At 38.0% G+C, this 10,270-nt stretch overlaps 1 long non-coding RNA gene across 3 annotated transcripts; it reads right to left on the reverse strand.

Moving 5' to 3' along the window:
- Window positions 1–1,529: 1,529 nt before the first annotated feature.
- LOC117334452 lies at window positions 1,530–9,836 on the reverse strand. 3 transcript variants are annotated; one of them, XR_004534176.1, is made up of 4 exons: window positions 9,727–9,836; window positions 4,588–4,685; window positions 2,581–2,617; window positions 1,530–1,714 (listed from the first exon to the last, which is right to left on the reverse strand). It is a non-coding gene; the product is annotated as an uncharacterized LOC117334452 (long non-coding RNA). The 3 variants fall into 3 exon arrangements; XR_004534175.1 differs by having other exon boundaries at window positions 1,530–2,617; XR_004534174.1 differs by lacking the exons at window positions 1,530–1,714; window positions 2,581–2,617 and having other exon boundaries at window positions 4,471–4,685.
- Window positions 9,837–10,270: the final 434 nt, after the last annotated feature.

Raw genomic sequence — 10,270 nt, forward strand, 5'->3', positions numbered from 1 at the left:
TCATATATTAAGTTTAATTAGCTCACCATTGAATGGTTCATGAAAGGCCGATCTTTTCTCTTAATTTTCCCCTCTTCCTCTGATAACATGGAAAACCTACATAGTACATATGAACTTTCCAAACTGTATCCATGAATTCTAACTGTCAAAATCCAAGATGGCCGTCTATCGGCCATTATTATTATTATTATTTTTTTTTTTGTGTAATCATTCAAAATTGAACAAGGATATACTAGGAACCTGGACATATCCATCCAGAAATAGCAACAGGAGCTGTTGAAGAACAGCATAGCTCGTCTTGCAAATGTTTGTCAATAAATAATTGAAATATATTATTGGTATGGTTTCACAAATGTTCAGTAAAAATATCTATTTAGTTTACATGATCAGATTGTGTATTTATGGACTTTTCAAAACCATACCAATTTATATCTAAATTATTTATCGAAAAATATTCTGGAGACAAGCTATGCTGTTGTTATTAAATAATTGCTTTTGGACCTATTTCTTTTATTTTTTCATAAAAACTTATCCTAGTGAGAGTTGTCTCCCTTGAATAATGAGGAAACTCTGGAAAGGGATAGTTAAACCTCCACAGGGAACCTAATACCATGTATTACTATGCCTTTCAACACTCGCAACATAAACTTAAACTAATGTTAGTCCAAAGATTAAAAAAGAAATTCCATTTTTTTTAGTTTAACTCCAGGAAGGGAGAGTCTTACTCCTGAGGGACTACTACCAAATATCAGCACCCTAGTACAATTATAAAGTGATGTATAAAACATTTTACCACTTGCATCAAAAAGTTAACACAGAAATATTTTAAGTCCAAAAATTTGAAAAATCTGTTTTTTTTCCCAAAAAATCTTTTAGTTTAACTCAAGCAGGGGATAGTTTAACCCCCACGGGCACCATATCACCATAAATTACTATGGCTTTCAACACTTACACCGGTGGAGTGATAACATAAGCTCTTCTTCGAAGAGACGAGCTAAAATTAAGATTTATTGCCTGTTTGTAGAGTTGGATTGTACAAAAATGGGAGATTTCAAAATATCTTCACATGATAAAAATAGTTTCCATCAGTTATGACTTATTATGAATTTATTAAGGTCAATCATGTTTAACCTTTCGCATTTGACCTCTTACTTGGTAACCCTTCATCCGAAGCTGCTAAAATAGACGTACGGACGATAGACCACAGACGTAGGGCAATTTGAATAGCCGACATTTTGATTGGATTATCTTTGCAGAGTTATTGCCCTTACATGTTTATCTCCATAGATTCTCACCCTCAGGTTTCAACAATTAAATTACATTCTCATTGGAATAGTATTGTTCCAACTCGCGGTAAATTGACTACCAATAAAAGAACCGTAACTGCAGAAAGAAGTCACTTTCGTACAAGTAAAATCAGAGTATATGTCTATAGGTACCGAGATACACGATGGGCAATAACTTTTCAAAAAATATTTTAGAGGTTATCTTAGAAAAGAAATAACATTAACAAATCTTATTATCTTCAATCTATTTATTACCCTGAAAAATTCCAGGGGCACCTTAAGCAATTTTACACCATCTTGTAAAGTCAAGCTGACCAATTTTTTACACTAAATATGCTTCTCCATGGGCCAGTGGAATGGTCTTTACCAAAATGGATTGTTTGGTCTGTAAGGGTGAACAATCAAACAGTCTGGCTCTACTTGGGGACCTATAAAAATAAAATTGTATAATAAAACTGACCAACATGTAAGACACAGTTTCAATATTAAATAAGTTGAATGTTCTTGTTTTTATTAATCTATTCTACTAGACCTAAGTATCCAGATAAGTATCCTGTATTCTATGTATATTGGAACATTTCTGTACTTTTCTTCTCTTTATATCTTATTGACTATTTGTTCCACTGACAAGATAAACTTATAAAATATAACTACCATTTCAAACCTGAACATACAAAAGTGGAAACTGACATTCAAACTAGATATTTGTTTAAAGATAATCATATTTGTTGGGTTTATCGCCTCGTGAACAACCAGGATCATTGAGGCGGGGTCTCCTTGTAGTAGTTGGTGACTACCTCACTGAACAACATACGGGAGGCCCGTCGCATGCCATCCAGAGCAATTAGGGTAAAGTGTCTTGCCCAAGGACACAACCACGACAGTACTAGCTGGCCTGTTTCTCAGCTTCCAAAGAAACATGAACCAACATGGGTAGGGAGTGTCGAACCACGCACCTCGGATCATCACCTCGGATAACATGGCCGGCACTCCGAGCTATCGCAGCCCTAAGATAATCATGACTCCCCCTTGGAAATCTGAAGAACCAATGCAAAGACAATATATTTCCCTACATTTAAAGGGGAGACATGTAAGAGGATGTTAGCCAGCCCACATAAACATACATTTATGCGTGTCGTATTTATCCTTCAATAAATCCCTTCCCATAGTGTTAAAGTTTAGTATCAAAGTTGGAGGAGGTCTAATTTTTTGCTAAAATCAATGGTTATGCAAAAATGAGGGGGCTAATTATTGGGCATGGGTTTATTTGCGGATAAATACGGTAAGCTGTTACCAGTTCTGCCACGTGGAGGCCTCCTCAATAGAACCACCTGAATCAGGAAAAAAGGGGGAACAAATAAAGATTAAATTTAAAAATCTATTTCCTCTATAATGTATATCAAGAATTCAAAAACACATTTTAAAACATCATTTTTGAAAATATCTAAAGCATCAAATCAAAATATTATATGATAAACCAGTAAAAAAAACATCACCGCTCCAGTAGCCCAGGTCTGTTGCTCCTTTCCGGATCTGAAAAATTATCAATCTAAAGAGTGTTATTATTTGGAAATATTAAATATAGTGTCGTTTTACCAAACAATTATTTATTCAAATCAATGATACTAGATTGAAATCGGACTTTGTCGGACAATTAATTTCTAATCATTTATTTTATTTTTTTATTCGATTTTAAGATATTTTTTAAATTGGGTTTTATATCACTTTTTTTTTTTTTTTTTTCGTTTATAAAATCCATAATCTATTTGATTTTTATATCTGTTTTATTTTTTTAATTAGATTTTATGCGGGTTTTTTTAATTGAATTTGTATATTTATTTTCTTTTATTATTTATATAATTGTTTCATGATTGTTAATTTTAAATTTACATATTTTTTTAGACGTTTTAAATCTAGTTAATTTCTTAATTTTATTTTGTTTTTATCTTTGCTTTATTTTTTATGTTTCAGTTTTAAGTTTTATTGGTATTTTTTTCTTTATAATTTAACTGAAACTGAAAATACATTAAAAACTGTTTTGAAAAATATAACTCACAAGCCAACTAGTCCAATCTGCTGCTGGTCTGAAACAAATGAACAGAAAAATTACATTACCAAGTTTGGCCGGAAATTAATGTAGCCTTGTAAGAACTACAACAGCCATTAGACAGAAAAAAAATACATTACCTAGTTCGACCGGATATCCGTCGGCCATATCTCCGTCGTGGTCCAATAGGCGGCTGGTCCTTCCGGGATCTGCAATGTATTGATCTAAGAAGCATTAGAATTTGAAATTATTGAAAGAACGTATCGTTTTACCAAATCGTTTCGGTAAAATCGGCGATACTTTATATACAACGCCGCGATCAAAATCGAAAGATACTTTTGGACAGATTTGTATCACCAGGCCGCGTCACTGATGCTACAAGGCACTATCACTTGTATCAAAAGATACTATTTGTAGGGAAAGGGAAGCAAATGTACAGAAACATCATTCAAACTTGGTGCATTCATAACCACACGTTAAGGTTTGAATATAGCCTTGTAAGAACTTGAATCTGACAAATAATCTGCCTTTAATCCTACAACAGCAAAAAAAAAAAAAAAAAAAATCATTACCTAGACTGGCCGGAAATACCTGACCGGATATCCGTCGGCCATATCTCCGTCGTGGTCCAATGGGCGGCTGGTCCTTCCGGGATCTGCAATGTTTTGATCTAAGAAGCATTAGAATTTGAAATTTTTGAAATAAAGTATCGTTTTACCAAATTATTGGATTGACCATATTGCTGTTGCAGTCATCCATATGTCCAGGATCTGCAATTGATTGATATATGTAAGAAGACTTGGCATTAGTAACTATTGAAATTATCGTTTTATTAATCCGTTGATATTACCTGGATTTATTGTTTTTTTATTTGATTTAATTTCATTGATTTTTATTGAGATTTTTTTATTTCTGATTTAAGTTTTTTCTCCATGTTTTATATTGATCTTTTATACAATTTATTGACTAATTTATGTTAATTATTCATTGATTTGCCTATTTATTTTTGATGAATTTTAGTTTTTATTTATTGATCTTTTTTATTTATTTCATTTTATTTCACTTATTTATTGTTATTGTGTTATTTTAACAGTTTATTGTAGTTCAGTTTTAGGTTGATTTTATTTCATTGTTTTAATTTTATTGCTTTTGCTTTTGTTTAATTGTTGTATCTGTAATTTTTGTCAAGCAAATTTAATTGTTTTATAATTGAGATTTTACGACACCCTTCGAAAAAACAGAAACAGACATTACCTAAGTTTTGAAGGTAGTACATCACCAGGCCATCAATCGCTCATATTGTCACTCCTGTTGTTCAGGCCCTCTGTTTCCATGATCTGCAATTTGCTATTCTAAGAAGTGAAAAAAATGAAAACGGTCAAATTAAAACATATATACAGAATACACATTGCTACAGTAATAAAATATTGAGTTCTTAGTATGAAGGCTCAAGCCCAAGAGCCACAAAATACATATTGAAACAGTAATAAAACTCTCCAGATCTTAGTATACAGCCCACCAGTGATAAAACATTAAACTTCTTAGTATACAGCCCCCCCCCCCCCCCCCCGTACCACCCAAGACTAATAAAACATTAAAGTTCTTACTATACAGGACCCCCTCCCACCTGTAGTAAAACATTCAAGTTCATACAAAGCAGGACCCCCCCCCCCCTCCAACCAGAAATAAACCATTCAAGTTCTTAGTATAAAGAACCCCTTCCCCCAACCAGTAATAAAACATTCAAGTTCTTTGTATACAGACCCCCCCCCCCCCCCCCCCCCCCACCCCCCCATAAGTTAATAGTATACACGACCTACCCAACAACTGTGTAATAAAACATTCAATTTCTTAGTATACAGGATTCTCCTCGCCATCAGTAATAAAACATTCAAGATCTTACTATACAGGACTCCCCTCCAACCATCAGTAGTAAAATATTCAAGTTCATAGTAACCAGGAACCCCCCCCCCCCCCCCCCCCGACAAGTAATAATATATTCAAGTTCTTAGTATACAGGAATCCCCCCCCCCACACACACACACACTCACCAGTAGTAAAATATTCAAATTCATACTAAACAGGACCCCCCCCCCCCCCCCCCCCCCCACACACACACAAGTAATAAAACATTCAAGTTGTTAGTATACAGAACTCCCCTCCCCATCAGTATTAAAACATTCAAGTTCTTAGTATACAGGACCTACCAAACCCAACGTGTAATAAAATATTCAAGTTTTTAGTATAAAGGACCCCACCCCACCCCCCACACACACTCTCCAGTAGTAAAATATTCAAATTCATACTAAACAGGACCCCCCCCCCCCCCCCCCCCCCCCCCCCACACACACACATACAAGTAATAAAACATTCAAGTTGTTAGTATACGGGACTCCCCTCCCCATCAGTATTAAAACATTCAAGTTCTTAGTATACAGGACCTACCAAACCCAACGTGTAATAAAACATTCAAGTTTTTGTATACAGGACCTCCTTCCCACCAGAAATAAAACATTCAAGTTTTTAGCATAAAGAACCCCCCACCACCACCACCACCAGTGATAAAACATTCAAGTTCTTAGTATACAGGACCCCCCCCCCTATCAGTAATAAACATACATTACAGTTGTAAGTATACAGGACGCCCCCCCCCCCCCCCGTCTTCCACCAGTAGTAAAACATTCAAGTTCATACTAACCAGAACCCCCCCCCCCCCCCGCCACAATTAATAAAATTCTTTGTATACAGGACCCCCTCCCCCTAGTGCAGTAATAAAACATTCAAGTTCTTAGTATACAGGACTCCCCTTCCCCATTAGTAATAAAACATTAAAGTTCTTACTATACCGGCCAAACCCCCCCCCCCCCCACCCCCATTAATAAAACATTTCAATTCTTTCTATACAGGACCCCCCCCCCCCCCCCCCCCCCCCCTAGACCAGTAATAAAATATTCAAGTTCTTAATATACAGGACTCCCCCCACGCCAGTAGTAAAATATTCAAGTTCATACTGAACAGGACCCCTCCCCCCACAAGTAATAAAACATTCAAGTTCTTTGTATACAGGACCCCCTTCCCACCAGAAATAAAACATTCAAGTTCTTAGCATAAAGAACCCCCCCCCCCCCCACCACCACCAGTGATAAAACATTCAAGTTCTTAGTATACAGGACCCCCCCCCCCCCCTCTATCAGTAATAAACATACATTACAGTTGTAAGTATAACCCCCCCCCCCCCCCCCCCGTCTTCCACCAGTAGTAAAACATTCAAGTTCATATTAACCAGGACCCCCCCCCCCCCCCCCCCCCCACAAGTAATAAAAGTTCTTTGTATACAGGACCCCCTCCCCCTAGTGCAGTAATAAAACATCCAAGTTCTTAGTATACAGGACTCCCCTTCCCCATTAGTAATAAAACATTCAAGTTCTTAGTATAAAGGACTCCCCTCCCCCATCAGTAATAAAACATTCAAGTTTTTAGTATAAAGGACCCCACCCCAACCCACCCCCAAACCAGTAATAAATATTCAAGTTCTTAATATACAGGACTCCTCCCACACCAGTAGTAAAATATTCAAGTTCATACTGAACAGGACCCCTCCCCCAACAAGTAATAAAACATTCAAGTTCTTTGTATACAGGACTCCCCTTCCCCATTAGTAATAAAACATTAAAGTTTTTACTATACAGGACAACCCCCCCCACCCCCACCACCAGTAATAAAACATTAACGTTGTTAGTATACAGGACCCCCTCCCCCTCCCAACAAGTAATAAAACGTTCCAAGTTGCTAGAATACATTAAAGTTCATACTAAACAGGACCCCCACCCACCCCCAACCCCCACCAGTGATAAAACATTCAAGTTCTTAGTATACAGGACTCCTTCCCACCACCAGTGATAAAACATTCAAGTTCTTACTATACAGGACTCCCCTCCCCCATCAGTAATAAAACATTCAAGCTCTTAGTATAAAGGACCCCACCCCACCCCAAGTAATAAAACATTTAAGTTGTAAGTATACAGTACCCCCCCCCCCCCCCCCCCCCTCCAGTGATAAAACATTCAAGTTATTACTAAACAGGAAGCCCCCACCTCCCACCAGTAATTCAAGTTCTTAATATATAATATACAGGAACCCCACCACACCCCCCTCCCAACAAGTAATAAAACATTCAAGTTGTTAGTATACAGGACCTACCCAGCACAACGAGTAATAAAACATTCAAGTTCTTACTATACAGGACCCCCCTCCCCCTCCAACCAGAAATAAACCATTCAAGTTCTTAGTATAAGAACCCCTTCCCCCACCAGTAGTAAAACATTCAAGTTCTTTGTATACAGGACCCCCCCCCCCCCCCCCCCCAAGCAGTAATAAAACATTAAAATTTTTAGTATAAAGGAAACCCCTCCCCGTACAAGTAATAAAACATCCAAGTTCATATTAAGCAGGATCCCCCCAGACCAGAAATAAAATATTCAAGTTCTTAGTATACAGGAACCCCTCTCCCCTCCGAGACCAGTAATACAATATTCAAAGTTCTTTCTATACAGGACCCCCCCTTCGAACAGTAATAAAACATTCAAGCTGTTAGTATACAGGACCCCCCCCCCCCCCCCATCAGTAATAAAACATTAAAGTTTTAATAATAAAGGAAACCCCCAACCAGTAAAACATTTAAGTTGTAAGTATACAGTACCCCCCCCCCCCCCTCCCCCAATAAAACATTCAAGTTCTTACTAAACAGCAAGCCCCCACCTTCCGCCATTAATAAAACATTCAAGTTGTTAGTATAAAGAACCCCTTCCCCCCACCAGTGGTAAAACATTCAAGTTCATACCCGGACACCAGTAGTAAAATATTCAAATTCATACTAAACAGAACCCCACCCCACAAGTAATAAAACATTCAAGTTCTTTGTATACAGGACCTACCCAACACAATGAGTAATAAAACATTCAAGTTCATACTAAGTAGGACCCCCTCCCCCCCCCCCCCCCCCCCCCCCCGACCAGTTATCAAATATTCAAGTTCTTAGTATACAGGGCTCCCCTCACACGCCAGTAGTAAATTATTCAAGTTCATACTGAACAGGACCCCCCCCCCCCCACCCCACAAGTAATAAAACATTAAAGTTTTTAGTATAAAGGAAACCCCCTCCCCGTACAAGTAATAAAACATCAAAGTTCTTAGTTCAAAATATACAGGATTCCCCTCCCCCAACAAGTAATAAAATATTCAAGTTGTTAGTATACAGGACCTACCCTACACAACGAGTATTAAAACATTCAAGTTCTTACTATACAGAACCCCCTCCCACCAGAAATCAACCATTCAAGTTCTTAGTATAAAGAACCCCCCCCCCCCCCCAACCAGTAGTAAAACATCCAAGTTCATATTAAGCAGGATCCCCCCAGACCAGAAATAAAATATTCAAGTTCTTAGTATACAGGAACCCCCTCCCCTCCGAGACCAGTAATACAATATTCAAAGTTCTTTCTATACAGGACCCCCCCCCCCCCCCCCCCCTTCTACCAGTAATAAAACATTCAAGCTGTTAGTATACAGGACCCCCCCCCCCCCCCCCCCCCATCAGTAATAAAACATTAAAGTTTTAAATTATAAAGGAAACCCCCAACCAGTAATAAAACATTTAAGTTGTAAGTATACAGTACTCCCCCCCCCCCCCCCCCCCCCCCCCCCCCCCGCCCCCTCCAGTAATAAAACATTCAAGTTCTTACTAAACAGGAAGCCCCCACCTCCCACCAGTAATAAACCATTCAAGTTGTTAGTATACAGGACCTACCCAGCACAACGAGTAATAAAACATTCAAGTTCTTACTATACAGGACCCCCTCCCCCTCCAACCAGAAATAAACCATTCAAGTTCTTAGTATAAAGAACCCCTTCCCCCCACCAGTAGTAAAACATTCAAGTTCATACCAGTAATAAAAGTTCTTAGTATACAGGACTCCTTCCCACCACCAGTGATAAAACATTCAAGTTCTTACTATACAGGACTCCCCTCCCCCATCAGTAATAAAACATTCAAGCTCTTAGTATACAGGACCCCCCCCCCCCTAACCAGGACCCCCCCCCCCACAAGTAATAAAAGTTCTTTGTATACAGGACCTCCTCCCCCTAGTGCAGTAATAAAACATTTAAATTATTTCTATACAGGACCCCCCATTCATAAAAAGTTCTTAGTAAACAGATGAGCATGAGAACATGAGAAAGGAGCAGCTGCCAAATTTACCACTAACTACATATCTCGATTAAACTTTTCGTTATAGATTGATACTTATATGATAAAATGTTTGACCCTGAAAATGAAAATATGTTGGTGAAAGAAATTCAAAATCTACAATGGCTTCTACTCAACAAAATACTTACACCCAGCCATGTCTTCTGAACAGCAAGTCTCGTGCAAAAGTGACGCTAAACTTAAAAACGCTGAACAAATTTCAATCTTTTCTTACCGATTGACAGGCATCCAGTGAAAACACTGGTTACATAGGGACAGTTTGTAAGCAACATTTTCACTGGTCAATATGGTCACGCTGGAATGAATTCATACGCAAACACGTGATATCGGCCCCCTGTGTCGCGCATTGTTACAACTGTGAAGACAATACCTATCATAAAGTGCGCACAAAATGCGCCTTAATTGTCTGTTCATAATATACATTTCCTGAAATTTGATGATATGAATAATAGGAAACTTTTCATAGAATGATTATACGTAGGTTTGAAAGACTGAAGCCATGCGTCTGTGAAAAGACCGAGTATTTTCTCTACATTTTTTTATGTTGTATATTTGCACGTGCAGATTGTGCGAGATGGACTTGGCGTCACGTAGTGACGTGTACAGGAACAAATGGCATTTAGGAGATGGGTATTATCCCCCAATGTTTATGGTTTTTGAAGAAATGTAGTT

The sequence above is a fragment of the Pecten maximus genome, chromosome 9 (genome assembly GCF_902652985.1).
Source record: "Pecten maximus chromosome 9, xPecMax1.1, whole genome shotgun sequence".
In the NCBI taxonomy this organism is placed as follows: Eukaryota; Metazoa; Mollusca; class Bivalvia; order Pectinida; family Pectinidae; genus Pecten; species Pecten maximus.